Source organism: Cetorhinus maximus, chromosome 6, assembly GCF_964194155.1.
Source record: "Cetorhinus maximus chromosome 6, sCetMax3.hap1.1, whole genome shotgun sequence".
NCBI lineage: Eukaryota > Metazoa > Chordata > Chondrichthyes > Lamniformes > Cetorhinidae > Cetorhinus > Cetorhinus maximus.
Genome location: NC_135884.1, coordinates 22067682 through 22091648, shown reverse-complemented (window position 1 = coordinate 22091648; position 23967 = coordinate 22067682). Strand labels below are relative to the sequence as shown.

The window sequence follows — 23967 nt, the reverse complement described above, 5'->3', positions numbered from 1 at the left end:
AGCAAAAGAATAACTAGGGAAAGAGTAGGGCCAATTAGGGACCATAGAGATAAAGTTTGTGTGGACCCAGAAGATGTGGGTACAGCCCTCAATGAATACTTTGCATCTGTCTTCACAATGGAAAAGGACGATGCAGGTATAGACAACAGGGTGGAGGACTGTGAAATATTAGAGGAAATTAACATAGAGAGAAAGGAGCTACTAGCGGGTTTAGCGGCCTTAAAAGTGGATAAATCCGCAGGCCCGGATAAGATGTATCCCAGGCTGTTGAGGGAGGCAAGGGAAGAGATATCAGGGGCCCTGGCAGTCATTTTCAAATCCTCTCTGGCCACAGGTGAAGTGCCAGAGGACTGGAGAACTGCTAACATTGCCCCATTATTAAAAAAGGGAGGAAGGGATAGACCAGGAATTTACAGACCAGTCAGTCTAACCTTGGTGGTGGGGAAGTTACTAGAAAGAATTCTGAGGGACAGAATATATCTGCACTTGGAGAGACATGAATTAATCAGGGATAGTCAGCATGGATTTGTTAAGGGAAGATCATGTTTGACAAATTTAATCGAATTTTTTGAGGAGGTATGCAGGAGTGTTGATGAGGGTAATGCATTTGATGTGGTCTACGTGGACTTTGGCAAGGCTTTTGATAAGGTCCCTCATGGCAGGCTGGTCAAGAAAGTAAGAGCCCATGGGATCCAAGGCAAAGTGGTACGTTGGATCCAAAATTGACTGAGAGGCATGAAGCAGAGGGTGATGGTAGAGGGATGTTTCTGTGACTGAAAGTCCATTTCCAGTGGGGTTCCACAGGGCTCAGTGCTGGGGCCCTTGCTGTTTGTGGTGTACATAAATAACTTGCACTTAAATGTAGGGGGTATGATCAAGAAGTTCGTGGATGACACAAAAATTGGTAGGGTGGTAAATAGTGAGGAGGATAGTTGTAAACTGCAGGAGGATATCAATGGACAGGTCAGGTGGGCAGAGCATTAGCAAATGAAATTCAACCTGGAAAAGTGTGAGGTAAAGCACTTGGGAAGGGCTAACAAGGTAAGGGATTACACTATGAATGGTATGATCTTGGAAAGTACTGAGATCAGAGGAATCTTGGTGTGCATATCCATAGATCCCTGAAGGTAGCAGGGCAGGTAGATAAGGTGGTTAAGAAGGCATATGGAATACTTGCCTTTATTAGCCGAGGCATAGAATACAAGAGCAGGGAGGTTATGCTGGAACTGTATAAAACGCTGGTTAGGCTACAGCTGGAGTACTGTGTGCAGTTCTCGCCACCACATTATAGGAAGGATGTGATTATACTGGAGAGGGTGCAGAGGGGGTTTACCAGGATGCTGTCTGGGCTGGAGAGTCTGAGCTATGAGGAAAGACTGGATAGACTGGGGTTATTTTCCTTGGAGCAGCGAAGGCTGAGAGGTGTGTAAGATTATGAGCGGCATAGATAGGGTGGATGGGAAGGCACTTTTTCCATTAGTAGAGGGGTCAGTAATGAGTGGGCATAGATTTAAGAGGTAGAAGGGTAAGAGGGGAGTTGAGAAGAAAGTTTTTCACCCAGAGGGTGGTGGGAGTCTGGAACTCACTGCCTGAAAGGGTAGTTGAGTCAGAAACTCTCGTAACATTTAAGAAGTATTTAGATATTCACTTGCATTGCTGTAGCCTCCAGGGCCATGGGCCAAGTGCTGGAAAATGGGATTGGTGTAGTCAGATCTTTGTGGCTAGCACAGACACGGTGGGCTGAATGGCCTCCTTCTGTACTGTAAACATCTGTGAGTCTATGAGGAGCCGCTGGAGTTCATTCATTAAGTATGCCTGCTCCATGGGCCAATGGGCCGTCTAGAATTTAATGAATGATTTTCAGATAAAATGGGTAAGTGGATATGAAACCTTTCTCCCAATTTCCCATAAGGCTAGTCTTCCCTTGCTGTAAACTATGTAAATCAAATGTAAAAAGTATCCTTCCCCTTCTCCCTCCCCGTCATGGAATATTTGCTGTTCCTTCTACCTCCCAATGGGCACCACTCGGCCTCAATGACCTCTTTAACCTCCACTGCTTATCCAGAAAAGCTGAACTTGTTTGGTGATTTTCTACATTAAACAAATGATAACTTTGGAAGTAACTCTGACTGAGGAACCGTTTCACATTAGTAATGGCATCAGGAAGAAGGATTGAGCAAAGTAACTACTTTATCCCACAGAGTAAGCACAAAAGCTGTTTTGGTTCCTTGATGCTCCAAACCCATTTTAATAATGTAGCATTTTGGTATGGTTGCAAACAGAAGTGAAATAGAACACAGAAGTCAGCAAAAAATGGAACTAGAAATTGTTCAAAAGCATAGTAAAGGCCTACAGGCCAATGAAACATTTTTCTGCTTAGTGCTAACTGTTTGCTGAAAAATTAAAAATGCACAGACAATGCTTCTCAATTCAGTCACAGGTATTCAATAATCATTCTTTAATGCAGTAAAAATTAGGACAAAAAAAGTTTCCTCAGCCTGCTGGCAGTCCATTGCTACATTACTTATTTTACATAAGATGCATTAGCAGCAAATCCATTTCCTCAGGCACACCATTGTTCAATACTGATCTACATTTCCTGCTTGTCTAAGGTAGCCTGACGTCAGTATGTTTTTAAGTTGTCAACTGACAAAGCCTGTTAAATCTAGAGAGACACACACAGATGGGCTACTGCCAGCTTTTACAGTTCTTCTCATTACATAGTGATGACTGCACTGATATTGATTCTGACACAGGGAAACCGAACCTTCACTCAAAACATTAAAGACACTGCCATGATCAAGGGATTGAATTCCTCCACAATGACTATCCCAAGGTGTGCTTTGTGGCAGCCGCTGAATACTGAATTTATGTTATTGTTCACCACAATCTAATTATTTCTCATCTGCTCGCTGCAAGGGTTTGATTTAATCCTACTTCTCACATAGAAAGAAAATAATTTGCGTTTATATAGCACCTTCCATGACCTCAGAACATCCCAAAGCACCTCACCGCCAATGAATTACTTTTGAAGTATGGTCATTGTTGGAATATAATGAAATCCAACTGGAAATTTATGCACAACTAAGTTCCTCAAACAGCAACGAGATAAATGTTTTAGTGGTGTTTCTGGAGGGACAATGTTACGACCGAGATGGAAGGAGTGCACTGTCTGTCTCTAGTTCTACCACTCTACGGGTCACAACATATAGTTAAATGATTTTTCCAGCTAGCTATACAGCCAACTCTGCTTTACCAATTAATCCCAGAATGACCGTACAATGCCCAGGTTTCTTCAATAAGCAACAAAATTATTAGTTTATTATAAAAGCACACTTGTCAAGTAGAAAGGCAAAGCTTATTAGCATACAGTATGAAATATGACAATATAATAATTACTCTTTCTAAATACCCTAACTCACATGACAAACACACACAACAAAATAAAATAGAGGAATTCTGCCAATGTTTAAAAGTCAATGGTTCAAGGAAAAAGGGTCAATTTTGGGTCCTTCAAATTTTATCGTTTATATGGTTGGTTTCTCAGCATTGGGAAACAGTCGATGACCCTGCACTACTTTTCAGGTGGACTTCGAGGAAAATTTGCAGTCAGTCAATTTCAGAATGTAGAGCGATTTCGGAGCAAATTCCATTCACTTTCTTCTTTGGACTGGGCCCAGAGCTTCAGGAGCTGCTGTCTTCTTTACCCAAGCAGTTGATCCTTCTTGTTTCTTCCGACCAGCCGGCCAGCTTTTAAACACAGTTTTCAAAGCTTGTTTTTTTTTAAAGTCATAAATCACCATGCGACCCTTTTGTAAACAGTCTACCTGGGTCAAGAGGTTTCCAGTTTCCTTAAAACTGCTTAAATGCCTTTTCTTATAAAATGCTGTCTTTTCCAGTAACAGCAGCAACCAGGCTCCTTGCATTAACCCTTTAACGGATAGTGCCTGTAAAAAACACAAATTCTCCCAGAAAGTTCTTGGTCGTTGAAGATGAACCATTTTCCAAGATTAAAGCATTTATGGACACTGTGCTGTTGTTTAAATAATGCCATAGCCATCTTTTACGGTCACTTAAGAGGGCAGATGATGCCTTGGTTTAACATCTCATTCATAAGTCAGCACCTCCGATACTGCAGCGCTCCCTCAGTAATGCACAGGAGTGTCAGCTAAGATTGCATGGCCACACATTTAAATTCCCAGTTTTTTCTTCTGTAGGTACATTTTTTGATCTGAGAACAATTTTACTGTCAATATTTCCTTGTCATATTTAACATATATTATTATCCCCACATGCTTTACCAGAATCTTAATGTTTCACTGAAGTGATGGAAATGTTCATGCCTATTTCTTAAGCAGCGTGCAGTCACAGTCTTTGCAAAATTACGCTGATTGATATTGCAGAAAGTGACTAAGCTATTTGATGCTGAATCTAATTGAGTGAAAAACGTAGTTTAATAGCGTAAAGCTCTTTGAACACGATTCAGGGTGCTGGCCATCCTAAAGTATCAGCAACAGCATCTAATCATAAAAAGCCCACCAGTTCTCCAAACATTGGGCATTCATTGGCACAGGTGCTATGTGGAAACATGGAATAGGGGATATAACAAGTCATGTACATTTTTATGCATTTTCCAATAAGTTAGAAAGAATCACTGATAGAGGTTTGGGAATAGATGGTCCAGGTGCCTTCATATTCAATCAATCAATCAAAGGGCAGAGGTTGACACTACAAAAAAAGAGACATTTAATCAATTGTTAAGTGCAGACCTTCAAAGGCAGTGTCACAATTTTATTTTCAACAACAAAAATTGCGTTTTTGTCATCATTCCTCATCAAACAGGGTAGTCAAGTGCCTGACCGTAGGGTTCTTTACTGTTACCATTGAGCAAATTGTTGGGGTGTATTTTTTTCATTCAAATGGCGTGGGTGTCAGTGACAAGTTCAATATTTGTTGTTCATCCCTAATTGTCCTTGAGAAAGTGGTGTGAGCTGCCTTCTTGAACTGCTGCAATCCATGTGTTATAGATATACCCCACAGTGCTATCAGGTAGGGGGAACCAGGTTTTTGACCCAGTGACAGTGAGGAAACAACAGTACACTTACCAGTGAGAATGGTGTGTGACTTGGACAGGAACTTGCAGGTGGTGGTGTTCCCATGTGCCTGCTGCACTTATCCTAGTGGTAGCAGTCATAGATTTGGAAGGTGCTGCAAAGGAGGCTTGACAATTTGCTGCAGTACATCTTTTAGATGGTTTACACTGCAGCCACAGTATGCCAATGGTGGTGTGAGTGAATGTTTAAGATGGTGGATGGGGTACTTATCAAAAAAACTGCTTTGTTTTTGATGGTGTTGAGCTTCTTTTGTGCTTTTGGAGCTGCACTCATCCAAGCCATTACATTCCTGACTTGTGTCTTGTGGATGGTGGACAGGCTTTGTGGAATCAAAAAGGAAGTCACTCGCCACAGAATACCCAACCTCAGACCTGCTTTTGTAGCCACAATATTTATGTGGCTGGACCAGTTAAGTTTCTGGCCAATGGTGATCCCAGGATATTGATGCTGGGGGATAAAGGGATAGTGATGCTGTCGAATGTTAAGAAGAAGTGTTTTGTGTTGTTGCAATTAGATTCCATCTTGTTGGAGATGGTCATTTCTTGGCATTTGTGTGGCACAAGTGTTACTCACCACTATTAAGCCAGAATGTTGTGCAGGTATGTTTGCAGGCAGGTACAAACTGCTTCATTATCCGAGGATTGGAAATGGTGCTGAACATTGTGTAATCATCAGTGAACATTCCCACTTCTGACCTTATGATGGAGGAAATTTCATTGATGAAGCAGCTGAAAATGGTTGAGCCTAGGATATTGCCTTTAGGAACTGCTGCAGTGATGTTTTGGGGCAGAAATGATTTGCATCCGCTAACCACAGCCATATTCCTTTTGTGCTGCATAAAACTGCAGGAAGTGGAGAGTTTACCCACTGATACCCATTGGCTTCAGTTTTGCTTGGGCTCCTTGATGCCACACTTGGTCAAATGCTATCCTGATGTCAAGGCAGCCACTCTCCACTCACCTCTGGAATTCAGCCCTTTTGTCCAAGTTTGTATCAAGGCTAATGACGTCTCGAGCCATGTGGAACCCAAACAACGAGCATCAGTCAGCAGGCTCTTGCTCAATAAGTGCCACTTGATAGCACTGTCAAAGACACCTTCCATCATCTTGCTGATGATTGAGAGTTAACTGATTGGGTGCTAAAGGGCCATGTTGGATTTGCCCCTCTTTTTGTAGACAGGACATACCTGGGCAATTTTCCACAATGTCGGCAGACGCCAGTGTTGTAGCAGTACTGGAAACAACTTGGCTAAGGGTGCGGCTAATTCTGGAGCACAGGTCTTCAGTATGACAGCGGGGATATTGTCAGGGCCCATAGCCTTTAGAGTAGCCAGTGCGGTTAGCAATTTCCTAAAATCATGTGAAGTGCATCAAATTGACTGAATATTGGCATCTACGATGCTGGGGACTTCAGGAAGAGGCCAAGATGGATCACCTATTCTGGCTGAAGATGGTTGCAAATGTTTCAGCCTTGTTTTTTGTACTGATGTGCTGAACTCCACTACCATTGAGGATGGGGATGTACGTGGAGTCTCCTCCTCCCATTCGTTGTTCATTGTCCATCACCATTCACTGGCTGAGGGTGGAATGCAGATCTTTGATCTGATCCATTAGTTGTGGGATTGTTTAGCTCTAACTATTGTATGTGCTTCCTCTGTTTAGCATGCATATAGCCCTGTGCTGTAGCTTCACCTGGTTGGCACCTCATTTTTTGGTATGCCTGGTGCTGCTCCTGATATGCCATCATCATTGAACTAGGGTTGTTTCCACTGGCTTAATCCTAATGATTGGATGAGGGTATGCCAGGCCATTAGGTTGCAGATGGTGGTGGAATGCAATTCTGCTGCTTTTAATGGTCCACAATGCTTCATGGATGCCCCGTTTTGAACTGCTAGGCCTGCTCTGAATCTATTCATTTAGCATGGTTGTAGTGACACACAACACAATGAAGGGTGTCCTCAGTGTGAAGACGGGCTTCATCTCCACGAGGACTGGGCAGTGCTCACCCCTATTATCACTGTCTTGGTTAGATGCATCTGCAACAGGTAAATTGGTGAGAATGAGGTCAAGTAGGTTGAGCCTCCTGTTAGTTCTCTCACCAACTGCCATTAGGCCAGTCTGGCAGATATGTCCTTCAGCTTGGTCAGTTGTGGTGCTACTCAGCCACTCTTGGTGATGGACATTGAAGTCCCCCCCACAAGACTACATTCTGTGGCCTTGTGACCCCCAGTGCTTCTTTCAAATGGTGTTCAACATTCATTCACCAGGGCAATACGTGGTAATCAGCAGGTGGTTTCCTTGCCCATGCTTGACCTGATGCCATGAGACTTTACAGGGTCCAGAGTTCAGAATCAATGTTGAAGACTCCCGACTGGATACCTTTGTGCTGCCACCTCCAAGGGTACTGACCGGCCAATGGAACAGGATATATTCAGGGATGGTGATGGAGGAATCTGGGATATTGGCTGAATGGTATGAATTTGTGAGTATGACTAGTCTGTGGAACAATTTTGTCACCAGTCCCCAGATGTTAGTGAGGAGGACTTAGCAGGGTTAAGTGGGTGTGCCTTTCTCATATCCGGTGCCTAGGTCAATGCCGGGTGGTTCTTATTAGGCTTTGTCAGAGTGGCTTGATACAACTGAGTGGTTTGCTGGGCCATCTCTGAGGACATTTAAGAGTCAACCACAATGCTGTGCGTCTGACTCACATACTGGCCAGACCAGCTAAGGATGACAGAATTCCTTTTCTAAGGACATCTGTGAATCAGTTGGGTTTTTATGACAATCTGGGTCACCATGTAGCAGCTTTTAATTTCAGATTTATTTAATTGAAGTTAACTTCCTCAGCTGCCAGTAGTGGGATTTGAACTCACTGAATCATTGGTTTAGGCCTCTGGATTCCTAGTGCAGTAACAATCACGATGCTACTGTACCCATATATTGTAAGTATTTGCAAGTAGCTAAAAGTCACATTGTTAAAGGTTATCAATACTGTAGCAGTATCTTTTCAGTGATAAGGGCCCATTACACCCTTTACGATAGCGCTTTTAATTTTGGAAGTTCCAAGAAGCAGCGTTTTCTCAATATCATTTGCTAGAACACCGATGGTTGTTTTCCTGGACAAAATTCACTTATTGACTAGGTTATGTACAATGTGTGCACTGAACATTGTGTCATCATTACAGTACTGCACATTTCAAACATAAATACAAAAAAATATAAAATCACTAACATTTTAAGAAGCCTTTCAACTGGATGTTTTGTGAATAACATCACACCGCAATGATTTGTGTACAATAATTGAAATTGATTTAACCATAGTGAAATGATCTGCACAGATTGCAAAAGTTCAACATTCCGCTGTGCAGTCATTGTTGGTTTTGCATGTTATTCTGGTTTCCTGAATTTTTTTCCCTCCTTAGATGTAGCCACCCCCACCTATGCACAATTACGAACATTTATATAAATAAACTGAATTTTGAGGGATGAGTCACAAATGAATGCACCATGTTAATGAATACAGCATTATTGTTAAGGATCGCACATCTTACAGAATTATGGCTATAGTTCTGGCTCCCAGTCTCTTTGGGTGATGCTTGAATGTAACATAAAGGATATCTTTTTGGGGAATTCTTCAGTTTTCAGATGATAAACATGTTTATTCATTTTAATTTTTCTTCAGGTTATTTTGTTGTTCCCCAAAATAAGGAGCATCAGTGTTCTAACACTAAAAGTGTTCTGCCCTGCAGATTGACAGAAGTAATCCTAAACTACTGAAACCTGCACCCCAGATCTTGAGGACTGCATTGTCCTTCGAGGAGAATCTGGTTCAACTATTAACATAGAAACAGTGATTAAAAAGCTTGAACCGTCATGGGTATTTTCCATCCCTCCAAAAATTTCCAACAAACACCTGGAGAGAACATCAGACAGAAGAGAGGGTGAGGTTAAAACTAAATCTTGTGAAATCATCAGAATGTTCAGCAGAAAAACTCTGCTTTGGTAACTGGCTCATTGGGAATAATTGAAACAGGCTTAAGACATTCTCTTTAAGGAAGACTATTGTTAATCTATATCTGTATCTGTGTGTCCAACATGATGCTAAATTACAAACCAAAGAGCACAGAAATGTTTAACAGATGTACTATAACCTTAAAACATTAGCCTTTGTGGAACTCTTAACTGTAAATCGTCATAACAAGGCCTCGGCCTAACTCTAACTCCAGCCCATCACCCTTCCTTCTAAACTACTAGGCATTAGTGTATATTCTTTCAGGAACAGCAAGAATTAGATTTTACTCAACCTGCATTAGATTGGCATCTGATATATAGGACTGAATAATACGCTGTGAAAATGGGGCTGCCCTATGCCTGCGCCAACATATTATCAGGCACAATGACGTCAGGTCAGGTTCCCCGAAGTCATGATGTCGGAAAGCGAGAAAGCAATAATGCGCCTGGTGGGAAGCCCTAGAAATTGGGAGCCCGCCCACCATATTCCAATTGCCAATCATTGGTCAGTTAAGCTTATTGGCAGCCTAATTGACTGCCATAATACGTGCTGACTGTGGTAAAACGGTCAGAGTTTGGGGAGAACATCAGGTGAGGAACTCACTTTTTTCAATGGTTGGATGTCAGGGCAGGTTTAAAGGCGTCAGTTGGGGCCTCGGTTTGACTTCAGGCTGCTGTGAGTACTGTTAGCAGTTATTATTAATAGGTGCATAATGAGTGGATTCTTTTGGCTTTTTAAGGCTGAAATTAGCCTGCAGACTTGTGCACTTAGTGCCTCATCTGCACTTCAGCCTGTTTGGTTTGAATAACATTGAGATAGTGGTTTCCATGGGAGACACATCTTTCAGTGAGGAGGAGAGGAAGAGAAGGAGGAGATTGAGAAGGAGAGGGAGAAGGCCAGAGGTTCAGGGGTAGGATGCACTGCAGCTGCATGATGTTGGAAGACTTGCGCAGGAGCAAGGGGCTGCCGAAGACAGGATGCTGTGCAGAGGCACAACAAGGCCTTAAGCTCACATTCAAGTATACAGGGAGAAAATGAGATACCTTCAAATGTCTGAGACACAGTGTCAGAGGAGACTGCTGAGGGAGGCAAGGGAGGAGATCGCAGGGTCTCTGACCCGAATTTTTAATTCCTCTCTGGCCACAGGGGAGGTGCCAGAGGACTGGAGAACAGCTAATGTGGTTCCGCTATTTAAGAAGGATTGTAGAGATAAGCCAGGGAACTACAGGCCAGTGAATCTCATGTGAGTGGTAGGGAAACTATTAGAGAAAGTTCTGAAGGAGAGTATCTATCTCCACTTGGAGAGGCGAGGTTTGCTCAGGGATAGTCAGCATGGTTTTGTCAGAGGGAGGTCATGCCTAACAAATTTGTTTTAAATTTTTTGAGGAGAAGACCAGGTGTGTAGATGAGGGTAGTGTAGTTTATATGGATTTCAGCAAAGCCTTTGACAAGGTCCCACATGGGAGTCTTATAAAGAAGGCAAATGCACATGGAAAACAGGGTAATTTGATAAAGTGGATTCAAAATTGGCTTAGCTGTAGGAGACAGAGGGTGATGACAGAAGGATGCTTTAGTGATTGGAAGCCAGTGTCCAGTGGCATACCACAGGGATCTGTGCTGGGTCCCCTATTATTTGTCATTTATATAAACGACATAGATGACTATGTGGGGGGTAGGATTAGTAAGTTTGCGGATGACACAAAGATTGGCCGGGTGGTTAACAGTGAGGTTGAGTGTCTTGGGCTACAGAAAGATATAGATGGGATGGTCAAATGGGCAGATAAGTGGCAGATGGAATTTAACCCTGAAAAGTGTGAGGTGATACACTTTGGAAGGAGTAATTTGACAAAGAAGTATTCAGTGAATGGCATGGCACTAGGAAGTTCTGAGGAACAAAGGGACCTTGGCGTGTGTGTCCATAGATCTCTGAAGGCGGAGGGGCATGTTAGTAGGGTGGTGAAAAAAGCATATGGGACACTTGCCTTTATCAATCAAGGCATAGATTACAAAAGTAGGGAGGTCATGTTGGAGTTGTATAGAACCTTAGTGAGGCCACAGCTGGATTACTGTGTGCAGTTCTGGTCGCCACATTATAGTAAGGATGTGATTGTACTGGAGGGGGTGCAGAGGAGATTCACCAGGTTGTTGCCTGGGATGAAACATTTAAGTTATGAAGAGAGCTTGGATAGACTTGGGTTGTTTTCGTTGAAGCAGGGAAGGCTGAGGGGCGACCTGATCGAGGTGTACAAGATTATGAGGGGCATAGACAAAGTGGATAGGGAGCAGCTGTTCCCCTTAGTTGAAGGGTCAGTCACAAGGGGGCATAAGTTCCAAGTTGAGGGGCAGGAGGTTTAGGGGGGATGTGAGGAAAAACTTTTTTACCCAGAGGGTGGTGATGGTCTGGAATGCACTGCCTGACAGGGTGATGGAGGCGGGTTGCCTCACATCCTTTAAAAAGTACCTGGATGAGCACTTGGCACGTCATAACATTCAAGGCTATGGGCCAAGTGCTGGTAAATGGGATTAGGTAAGTAGGTCAGGTGTTTCTCACATGTCGTTGCAGACTTGATGGGCTGAAGGGCCTCTTCTGCACTGTGATTCTGTGATTCTGTGTGATTCTCTGAGACTCAGGAGACACAGTGCAGGAGGAGGCTCTCAAGAGCCACAGTGAGATGCTGGCAGGGGATTAGCTTCTAACTGCGTGAATGGTCACCCAATGCCAGTAGCTGTGAAGGTCTCTGTGGCGCTGAATTGTTTTGCTACTGGATCCTTTCAGGCTGCCTGTGGAGACCTCCATGGAATAACGCAGCCTGCTGTCCACCACTGCATAAAGGTCTTCACCAATGCAATGTTCTAAAGGGCAGGTCAATATATTGCATTCTCCTTGGACTGCCACAGTCAACTTGAATGGGCCAGAGGCTTTGCGATGGTGGCAGGCTTCCATAAAGGTCAGGGAGGGACAGCACACATGTCACCACAAATGTCTATGACTCTATGGCTCCAGCCATAGGTAGCCCTGCATATTTATAAGCAGGAAGGGCTATCACTCTCTAAATATGCAGTTAGTGTGTGACTGTCATTGAAGGATAGTTTATGTCCGCGGTAGGTACCCAGACAGCAGCCACGACTCTTACATTCTCAGGAACTCTCAGGTGCCAGACTTGTTACTGGATGGTTGGCTGCTGGGTGACAAGGGTTACCCTTTGAAGGGGTGGCTCATGATGCCAGTGAGGGCTCCTAGAACATACACAGAGAGGAGGTACAACAACAGCCATAGCACAGCCAGGGCCATCGTTGAGCAGACAATTCGGCTTCTAGAGAGGGGTTTCTGATGACTGGATTGATCAAGAGAAGCATTGCAGTTCACTCCTTTCAGAGTGTTGCTGATAGTTGTTGTCTGTTGAACTCTGCACAACCACGCAATTCAGAGAGGGGATGCCCTGGAGGAAGAGGAGTCTCAAGATAACGATCATTCTTCTGATGAGTTTGATGAGGAGGTGAGGGAATACTTTGATGGAGAAATGCAAGGGCCTGCAAAGGAGTGCATGGATGGCTGTGACACAAGGGAGGCTTTAATAGGGCATGGATTCCAATAGGCCATGCTGTCGAGGCCTCCGAGTTGCCTGTACTCCCTTTATTTCTATTTTGTCCCATTTACATGGTGAGTTCTTTTGTAAAGTCCTGTCAGCACAATTACCATCTCCGTCCCTTAACCATTGCTGCATCTTGACACACCTTCTCATAATAGTCTGCCTGCATCACATCTCCTGTTATTTCCTTAAACCATAAAGAATCTACTCAACTTCTGCATGATGGCTGTGAAGCACATAGTTTATTTACAAATGGCCAATGGCCCCTCTCAAGGATACATAATCTACATGCACCCATGTGAACTGGTGTGTGTCTACTGTGGATCTTTCTAAATCTCTCCCGTGTGCTCCAGTGCAGTGCTCCCACCTCATTTTCAGCTGCTTTGGAGAGCGCCTGCTGATCAGTTATCCCCCTTGCCCTGGATGACTTTGGCCTTGAGGGCCCCACCACATTCGATATCTCCTGCAGAGTGTCAGGAGGCCCTTCCGTCATTGTCGCAATTGAGGTTGGCTGTGCCAATGGTGGAGGGGGTGGAGGAGAGGCTGCCCCCATTGGAAATGCCCTCAGAGGTGCTGCTGCTCAACCTCTGCCATGAGGACCATTGGGCCTCCCTGCCTTCCTGAGAGGGACCAGGAGCTAGCTGAGTGTCCAGGCTCCCAGTCCCACTGTTGTCCTGCCTCTGGGCCCTTGAGCTCAGAGCCAGATCAATGGAGTGCACGTCACGAATGCATATCCACGATTTTTTCTGCAATCTGCTGGGTTTGCCCTTCCGTGACAGTCGCCAGTCTGTTCATGGATGAAGCTTGGTGCCCCGAAGAGTGGGTAATAGCAGTGCACATGCCCTGATGAACACCTCCATAGTCTATGCCAGAATGCACAACACTTCAGGTATCTCTGCCAAATCTCCACAAACCTCACGCTGGACGTCCAGCATCTGCCACCTTACGGACGACTCCAGCAGCTGATCGTCCAACTCAGACTCAGTCTCTGGATCACCTTGAACACTCCTCCGACTGCAAGATGCCTGCTCCATCGCCCTCTCTGACAGCTGCATGTGCGATTATCATTATGGTGCCATTATCTGCACTGGTGCATGGTACAGGGAGATGATGTGACGCTACACCCTCCGAGGCTTCCTTTTCCTCCTCAGAGGCTTGTGTGGGACCCTCGGGACTGGCAATCACAGCAGCCGATTGTTCACCTGCATAGGAGACAAGAAAAGGGCGTTAGGTGGCCATTCTCAACCTTCATGGTGTGTGCAGGGACACAACTTTCAACTATGTTAGCAATACATGGAGATTGAGATATTACTTTTTGCTAGCATTTAACAACTTCTACAATGCCCTCCTCCCTAATCCATGAGAGTCTTTGAATGTATAAAACATCAATGTGCAATTTACAACAGCACACCAGGTATCATGCACCCTCCCCCTCGCCCTTATAACATCTCTCTCCTTCAACTTTTGATCTCATCACCCTGAGGTCTTCCTCCAATTTCGCCTCTACCAATTGACCAACTCCATTCACTCGCTGACAGCTGCAGAACGCCCTCCTCCCTCGAGGTGAGGATAGCCAAGTTGGGCACATTGCCTCCTGTTCTGCTCCTCTCCGTGGCATTGTGGGCCCGCTTCTCCTGCAACGAGGTGTGACAGGGCTACGAATTAGATTCTCAGGGACACTCTTTCCTTCACCCTTTCATGCCCTGTGAGAAATATAAATTCTGCACAATGATTAGCAGCCAATACTATGTGCGCCTTCTGCACCTCACACCCCCACCCCCAGACCCCAGGGCCATGAACTTTGTCTTCTGTGCATGATATTGCCTCGGACTTCAGAGCAGTACACAAGGCATGACCCAGATAGAGTCTTTCCATAACCTTCCAATGTACACTGATGTCCAGAGCAGAGTCTTACTCACTCTTGTGGATCTTAAAAGATTATTAAGCAGCTTTTGGCATTGCCTCCACGTTCTAGGTTCTACGCACACGCTGCCCAACTCTGCAGTCACCTCTGTTCAGGTACCCTGCTGATTGGAGGAAGTCTTCTCTTCCCATTGGCTGGCATTAAGGCCTCATGCCTGTTACTCACAGCCTGGAGGAGGGCTCTGAGGGAGTCATCATCCAACCTTGGGGCAGTTCAGGCCCTTAGCCCCTCCCTCTCACCTCACTTCCTCTATCGGCCATTTGTGGAAGCAGAAAGATTGTTAGGAGCCAGCTGCTCCATATTCCCATATTTTCATGACGATTATGCTTGCAATGCATACCATGTCTGTGTCCTCTGTCACAGGCCCTTAATGCTGGCACTCTGCAAAAATTGCCAAAATAAGTTGCAAGTTCAATCTTATCTGTGCCAATGATTCTGAACTCCACAAAATCCTTCTTGCTTCCAGATCAATCCAAACCCAACTGGACCTGACATATTTCTGTGTCAGGTGCCCCTTTAAATTAGTGGCCTTGACCTCCCTCCGGGACGCGTCCTGCCAATTCGGGCACCAGACGTCCAGCCCTCCAACTCTCACGGGCGGAAAGAAGACATTGGTGGAACGTTGCAGGCCGGAAAACCGCCCAGCGGGTGATAATTGGCTGATTTGTACAGCATGCTGGAAGGTCGGGAGTCAGCAAGCCACTCATTCTCGGGTCCGAACTCCTGCCCACCGCCACATATTATTCAACCCATCGCCCTGTTTTCAAGAAAGGTAAGTAAAAAAAAAAAATGAATTTACCTTTGCTCTTGGAGCTTTTTTACTGCGGTCCTTTGCTGGCCAGAAACAAATTGGAGGGTGAGCACGTGCTCACCAGCAACTCGCTCATCCTGTGGGGCAGAAGAAGAAATGATTGCCTTCCCAGTACGGGATGAAGCTCCAGGGGCAGAGTTTTGCCCTCGTTGGGCGGGCTCGGCGGGAAGATGCCCGCCGCTGGCGATAGGGCCGAGGTTTCACGCTGGCGGGCCAACTCCGGCCCTCCCCGGGTGAACACCGGCTGCAAGATGCTTGAGAAGGGGCGGATGGGGGATGGGGGCCTGTCGGCTGCCGGCTCCAATGGATTACCCGGCGGCTGGTTCAAAAAGGGTCCCAGGGAGGCTGCCCGCCTCAGAGTTGCTGCAACGACACGGCTGCAAATGAAGCCATAGACAACAGGTGGGAGGCGAGGTCTGCTGGGCACTCAGGGCACCCCCCCCCTCCGTTTTTCCAATGACTGCCTCGCCGCCCTCCTGGAGGAGGTGGCTGTCAGAAGAGACACCCTCGTCACCAAAGGTGGGAGGAGGAGGCCACGGCACCTCATAAAGAGGGCATGGGAGGAGGCGGCAGCCCTGGTGAGCAGCCACGACATGCTGCAGTGGACCTGGGTGCAGTGCCGGAAGAGTTTTAATGGCCTGCTGCGCTCAGGAAGGGTGAGTATCATGTTGGCATGGGTTGGTGTGTTGAAGTGTTTTGGGCTGGCCATCCCCCCCCCCGTGCAGCTCAGGGGTGCTAGAGCCTGAGTGCCAACTGGCAATGACGCTGGAGCTGGCCAAGATGGTGAGCCCTGGCTGCTTTGACTGAGTGCCTTGCGCCTCCAAGGCCACGACCCCGATGTGTCCTGCAAGGTGTTCCTCAAGTGGGGTTGGCCAGGCTGCAATGGGGCTGCAGGTAGAGAGTGGACTAATCAATGCTCCTCTGTCCTTTCAGGAGAAGACATCCCATAACAATATTGAGAGGTTGTGGACTGGTGGAGGACACCCACATCTCTTCATCCTCTCCAGGAGGCCTTGGAGCTCGAGAAGTGCCATGCACCTCGGTCAACTGGCTGCCAAGAGGCTGGGGTGTCAGACGAAGGTAGGAGTCCAGTGCACTGGGGTGAGAGTTTCGAATGCTGCTGAAATCATCATTGATGGGAGCCTCCAGACTGGATTCCTCATTGGTCATTGAAAGACGATAGCACCAGGATGCAGATCTCCATTGTCTCACCAGGGTGCCTGGCATGCACAGTGACAGTGTGATGACTTAAACTAATGACATATCCTTCTTCTCCCTTAGATCTGCCACCAAGCAGCCAAGCGCAGGACCTCCAGGAGCTACTCTTGACACCGGAGGACAACCAGGCTCCAGAAGCACCTGCGTCACACCCACTCTCTGAACCAGCCACCAGTGCAGATACCAGCACCTCACTGGGCATTAGTATAGTGGCTAGTATCTTGGTGCGCATTGGTGAGGGCACTTCACACTCGCTTGAGGTGCTGGCAGAGGCAGAGAGTGCCGAGGGCACTGGCAGTCGGAGGACTGGTGGAGACTAGGACAATGCTCAGTCGAAGGTTGATGATGAGCCTCTGGAGTTCTCCATTAGGCAGCAGATGCTGGATGTCCAGTGGGATGTGCAGGAGGATCTGATGGAGATCCATGAGAGTATGCGTGCCATGGTCTCTGTTGTGGAGGAGTCCCTGCGGAGCAGGAGCACAGAGTTGACCCTCATGACCGAGCACACTGCCTCCTCCATGGAGAAAGTAACGACTCCCATGGAGAGGCTCCTCCAGGACTAGAATCAGGGGTTCCTGGGGTTGCACACAGACCTCAAGCCCTCACACAGGCACTGACTCAGGTGGTCTGTGTGCTTGTGTGAGATGGATGAGGCACCCAGTATCCCAGCCAGGTGCCCATCCATCAGTGGCAAGCAGGAAGGTCCACAAACGACTCATGTTGGCGCACGAGCCGCTTGTCATCTCTGCGGGCTCCTCTCAGGGCGCTGTGGATGATGGCAGCGCCCCTCTGCCAGTGACCGTCGCATCTGGTGAGGCTGCAGCGACTGGGGAGATGCCAGCCGTGGCACTGGCCGCTCCTTCCCAGGCAGCTCCAGCACAGGCTCCACTGGCCAGAGGACGCCCGCCAAGGGCATCAAGGCCAACAAGACAGCAGAGTGTTAGCCTTTTCGACCTTTGTTCTCAGCACCGTCCCCTCCTCCCACCCCACCCCGACTAGGGTCATCTGTCACTTTCCAGAGTGCTTACCCTGGTCCTGCCATTATCACATTCTGCTTTCCACTCTTAATGTCACCATTAGCACCTTCTTTAGCCAGTACCACCACCATTAACACCTCTTTGACCTTTTGTTTATGACAGCTTTCACAATCTCTCCTTTGCCTCCACATATCGCTGGCCTACTTTCCAGCTTCACCTGGTCCACCCAGCCCCCACCGCGCCCCCCGCCCCCCCAACCCCCACACCCCGCCTCCCCCCCTAAACAGTATATATTTCACCACATTTCTGCTTCTCTTTAGCCCTGAAGAAGAGTCATACGGACTTGAAACGTTAACTCTGTCTTTCTCTCCACAGATGCTGTCGGACCTGCTGAGTTTTTCCAGCATTTTTTGTTTTTGTTTAAGACAGCAGAGTCAGCAGGATGTCTCTACTGCCGGTGCCAGCGAAGGGGGAGCACCTAAACGTAGCACCCCGTAAACATAAGTTTAAAGCACCTTAAGTACAAGAGGGACCGGTCATGGGTGATCTTTTGTTCCCCCATTTTGTTTTAATTTTTTAATGGTGTGACCATCAACATCTGATATTGTTCTGTTCATAATCTGTGAGTGCCAACATTATATTACATTTGCTTTTGTGTTATTGTATGCTTCATTTGTTTTGTAGGTGCAGGTTATGCCAGGATATAATTCTGGACGTGGATGGCTTGAAACTTTGTTGCACAGGCACTGAGTGTATCTCGGGGGCAAATGAAAGGGTCATTTCTGAGATCCAGGGTGGTGGCAGTAGCCCTGGCATGAGGTTGTAACGTTATTTGGCAGCCTAGCTGAAGGAGCGTTGGATCAAGGTGTCCCTAGTGTCCCTACCTGCCTGGAGGTTACCAAGGTTTGGGTCCATGACCTCAGTGTCCTCCTCACCATGCTCCTCTTCAGACTCACTACTGGATTCATCATCTGTGACTTGTGGAGCCGTCTAGATCCTCTTCCTCCAGTGGGTCCCCCCTTGCGAGTGCCAGATTATGGAGAGTGCAGCATGCAACCACTAACGGTGACACCCGCTCTGGGGGTTATTGCAGTGCATTCCCTGAACGGTCCAGGCATCGGAAGTACATCTTGAGAAGACCTATGGTTCTCCCTACCACCACGCTTGTGGAGGTGTGGCTCCTACTGTACCGCTGCTCAGCTTCTGTTCTTGGATGGTGGAGAGGCGTCATGAGCCACTTCTTCAACGGATAGCCCTTGTCACCCAGCAGCCATCCATCCAGTCAGGGTGGAGCACTGAAGAGCCCCGGTACCTGGGAGTGTCTGACAATGTATACATCATGGGAGCTGCCTGGGTACCTTGCGCAGACTTGTAGAATCAGCATCCTGTGGTCACACACTATCTGCACGTTCATGGAGTGGAAGCCCTTCCTGTTGACAAAGGCACCGGGCTCACCCGCTGGCGCCTTGATGGCCACATGTGTGCAGTCGATGTCACCCTGGATACGGAAGAACCCAGCAATCGCTGCAAAGCCTCTGGCTCACTCAGCCTGACTGCCCTCGACGGAAGGAAATTAATAAAATTCAATGCCCACCTGAACAGAGCTTCTGTCACCAGCTTGATGCAACTATAGACAGCTGTTTGGGAGACTCCACACAGATCACCCACTGAATCCTGGAAAGAGCCAGAGGCATAGAAGTTGAGGGCCACTGTGACCTTCAGAGCCGCTGGCATTGGGTGTCCATCCACACAGTCAGAGCTGATCTCAGGCCCAATCATCTGACAAACAGAGGTCACTGTCTCCCTTGACAGACGGAGCCTCCTTCGGCACTGCACCTCGGACATAGTGAGGTAGCTGCATCGCTGCCTGTAAAGCAGGATAGTGGCGTTTTCTGCAGCCCCTTCTGCCTTGAACTGCCAGCTGGCCCTGCGCCCCTTGTGCCTGCGCCTCTCTTCCCACAGGTCCCTCCCCTGGAAGCTGCATAGGGACACCTGGCCCCCTCTCCCTTCTGCCCCTCTCTTCCTCCTCAGAGGAGGTGCCTCCAGCGGAGACCACAATCCCCATTACCAGGGTAAGGAAAGGCTGTCTGATACCTGGAAGGGTCCACACGGTCCGAATCCTCAGGGGGCCTTGGAGACAGCAATGAGTCCTGAAATGATGCATGGAAATGCTAAGAATGAAGCCCTGAACAGAGATGAAGCTGCCAAGTAGCAAGAAGCCACCAGCAGCAAACTACCTCCAAAGCTCCTCACTACTCACACTGGCAATGCTGCTGACCCTTTTTATGCCACCCATGGCTGAGGTTTTGCAAATTGTGGGCTGCCCGCCTGCCAGTTTTGCTCATGCAACGAGTGAAAAATCGCACGGGCAACGTTAAATCACCAACAATTGGGCTGTCAAGTGCCTTATCTGGCCTCTTAATTAATGGTGTGCACGACTCCGACTCCTGCACGTGCCCGCCGACCAAAATATAGTGCGAGTGCATGATGACATCGTGACGCTTGCCCGGTGCCATCGCATGCCCGACGAGTGGAAAATTCTGCCCCAGGATTGGTGTTGAATGTCAGCGAGCCGTTCGATTTTAATTCAGGCTGTGATGTTGTCGCCTTGAGACGAAAGAATGGCACGTTGATTTTGGCGGGTATCTGAGGCCCACCACATGATATCTAAGTTGAAATTTGAGATGGAAGACTAAAAACTGAGGCAGGCTCATGAGGAAAGTCAAATAATATGCAAATCCACCAATGGGAAAAATAAAAGAGGAAGGAAATGAGAGTCAGCCGTGCTGACTTTATATTCAGTTCACTAATTGGTGAATGCAGCAACATGCACTCTTGTGCAGGCCAATAATTGAGTTGGGGCCAAATTACATAACACTCGCCAACATATGCCATTGCATTGTAAGAGAAGTAGTTTGAAAAAAAGGAATTCAAATACGCCCACGCAGTAACCAAATCTTTGGGCTGAAACAAGTTTTGGCAATAAACATAATTTGTACAGCTATAGAAGTTTAAGGAAGCAACTGAAATATGTCAAAGGTCCAAAAACAACAAATTACTTTGTTTAATTGTCATTTATCAAGAGACCAGATGACTGACTGAAATATAATTTCATAAACAGACAAAAATTTCAATTTCCACAGCTTGAAGTAGTTAGATAATAATCTGATGGAGACTTCATTGAATTTCATTCTATTGCTCAACTGATTGCAATTTTTCAATTCTATCTGTTACCAAAGAATGATGCCCTTTTTAAAGGCTGTTCAGTAACAATTAAATTTTGTCATTTAAAAATATCTACTGAAAAAAATCCCTGCAATCTTCACATTGGTTTGGCACAATCCATACATGTACCCAGAGCGTTACCTTTCCAATGTAACATTATAAAGGCTGGTTGGTGGTGTGGTATCAGGCCTCTCACTCATTTGGACTTCACCTTAAAACATAAACTATTTTGATGTATCTCATACGGAAAAATATAAACCACCCAATGGGGTAGTTATTTGTCTTTACAGCCCATGCATTGAGCATCACCTAGTTTGGAAGACAGAGAGGAAAATCAGGTGGAGAAGATTGCAGTCCATTGCAGATGCTGCATGGGGGAAGAAAATGAAGTGGGCTAATTTACAAGCATGAGTCTCCTCCCGTTCACCAAGGCAATGTTTAATGTTTAGGCAATAAAGATAAAAATGTCCCTAAATACCTTAAAATAGATTTGCAATCTGTCTGTTTGACATATATTCAATGTTAACATTAGCATTCAACTGATTGCACTCCAGAAAATTACAGATTCCTTTATTTCCTACACAATTGATTTCTGGTTTCAGCTAGGTCATCAGTGAAGAATCATAAAGCATTTTATTTGCAAGGAAGCATTTATAAAAAGCTGTGTTTCAAATGGAATCACACTGCCATCACTCTTAGGGCAGAATTTTACGCCCCATGGGCAGGCACATGCCCAACTGGATCGGGAGTAAAATAGTGCACGATATTTCGGTTGGCGGGCACACGTGAGAGTTGACAGTGTGCCCACTGACAATTAAGAGGCCTATTAAGGCCATTAAACTAGCAATGAATTTGTTTTCTTCCCTGTCCGTCCAACCTTACGGTTGGCGAGCGGGTGAATAGGCCAGGTGGCCTTTGCATTTTTAGGAAACCTCATCCACGGGCAGGATGAGGTTTCCAATAGTAATTTTTTTTTAAAATTTAAACATCATTTTTAATATGACCCTGTTCATGTGACTGAGTTATATGTGGATATATATTTCCCTTATTTTTAAAATCTTTATTTTATATTTTAAAATTCTTCAGCTCCCTGAGGCAGTTCTGTACCATCAGGGGGCTTTCAGTGCGTGCTCCCCCGCGCATCCGCAGGCTTCAGCGCTTGCTCTCCTCCTGCCCCCGCCCCAGCAGCGCTGAGGCTCTCAGCGCGCGTTTCACACTAGCTGCCCATTAATTGGCCGGCTAGCATGAAACCGTGGTCAGGGCCCAATCGCGGGCAGTGGTCTGTCTCGCAGCCTTTCCCAGGGCTGCCCACCACGCCCACCCGACAAAGGAAAAATCCTGCCCTCAGGAACCAATTTTGAAACTGTTAGAGACATTCATTGTTGGGAACAGTTGTGTGGTGTGGGACGCATTACAAATAATGAAAGAAGATTCTAAGCACTGCATTTGGAAATAAAGAGCAAATGTGCTACTACTTAAATTTCCAAAATGGAGGTCAAGGTGAGACTTGCCTAGTGAAAAGCACAGTTCACAAAGTGAACATTGGTTTACAACACCCCAACTTGTTAGGTCTGTGAATCAAGCATGTTGTCACAATCAGATATTAATTGCCACTCCTATTTTTGACAGTGATACTGAGATAAGCTCCTCAAAGTGCTGGTCAATACTAACATCTCAGAATGTTGCTAAATGGTTATATCTCAGGGTGCTGCTAAACACTATCATGCAATCCTACTTATCAAGACCTGAAATTTGAATTGGAATTATACAAATGAATGAGGGGCAATCTGGGTACTATCAAAGTTCATACCATGTGCTATCACGGTGTGTTTGATCCCCAATGAATGGTGATATAGAACGATGAGATGCAATCTACAGAGAAGTCTCAAGTTCCTAGCACATTGAGTTTCTGATCTCAGCTGCATCACTGCAAGGGAAAATGTGCACAAAGCCATAAAGAGAATGGGTCCTTATCACATTGCTTTGGAATCTTCTGGCAAAGTGAAATGAGCAGAAGTTCAGGAACAGCCAGTGCCCCTCAACCCACAGTCCCCTCAACGTACATTGTCCGGGAAGATCATTAAAAAAAAGAGGGAGACATCAAAAATAAAAATGTTGATATTTCTTCAATGTATATAGAAAGAAAATTTAGTATTTCACTCCCATTCAACTTTATAACATTCAGCAGCATCATTTTCTACCTGCCTTGGATGTCTGAAATCTTACATAGTGGACATGTTGTTTTGGTGAGCAGAATGGCTCTGCTGGGAATCTTATGTAACTTTCTGGTGATGAACAAAACATTTTACAGCCTGAGTTGGTGGTTGACCTACCTTGTAACTGTACCGAGTAACTATTGGTTCTTTACAATCTCCCCCTCACACACACAGAAAGAAACAAACTAAACATAGTGTGCTCTTGTAGAAGCTTGAAACCTTTGAAATCAGCAATTCTTGTAAAAGGCACTTATGCCTGCTCCTACTTGTTGTTTGGAGGTATTCCAATTATCTGTGGTTAAAATGTAGGAACGTCTATCAGTCATTAGCTCCCTCTAGGTTAAACTTGCCAAAAGCAATGAGAGTTCTCACAAGACCTCACAAAGTTTACAAGTCAAGCACCCAAGCAATTGGAGGGGTAAGCGATGACAAATGATTTACATTCAGTTAAGTGCCAAGGAAATGTAAAGTCCAACAGGTTTATTTGAAGATTTAAAACCAGATTGGTATACAACTTACCCTGTTGGTAGACTCCTCTGACTGGTTGACACAGTTGTGACCTTCTGATTCTCTCAACCACTAAGTAGATTATTCTACATTGCAGTGATGTGCTGTACCCTCTCTTTCACTGCTGTTCTTGTCAAAAGAACAAAGACATTCTGCATCACTGATAATTTCCAAGTGGAATGAATGAAGACACAAACTTGTAATTAATGGCCTCCTTCTTTACAGGAACATTGCTTAAACAGAGATTGGAAGAATCTATTATAGAAGCAATTCGAGCGAGTCACTATTATATAGCCACAGTGCTACAAGTGATTAATTAAGTAATTTAACAAATGTAAATACAGAAGCCAAAATAAGATCAAAGTTTTATTAGT

General features: G+C 46.0%; 1 long non-coding RNA gene across 1 annotated transcript; it reads right to left on the bottom strand.

Annotated features, from left to right (window-relative positions):
- Positions 1-1655: 1655 nt before the first annotated feature.
- Positions 1656-23715, bottom strand: LOC144681307 (uncharacterized). Its single transcript, XR_013576757.1, has 3 exons — positions 23606-23715; positions 23204-23378; positions 1656-1839 (listed from the first exon to the last, which is right to left on the bottom strand). It is a non-coding gene; the product is annotated as an uncharacterized LOC144681307 (long non-coding RNA).
- Positions 23716-23967: the final 252 nt, after the last annotated feature.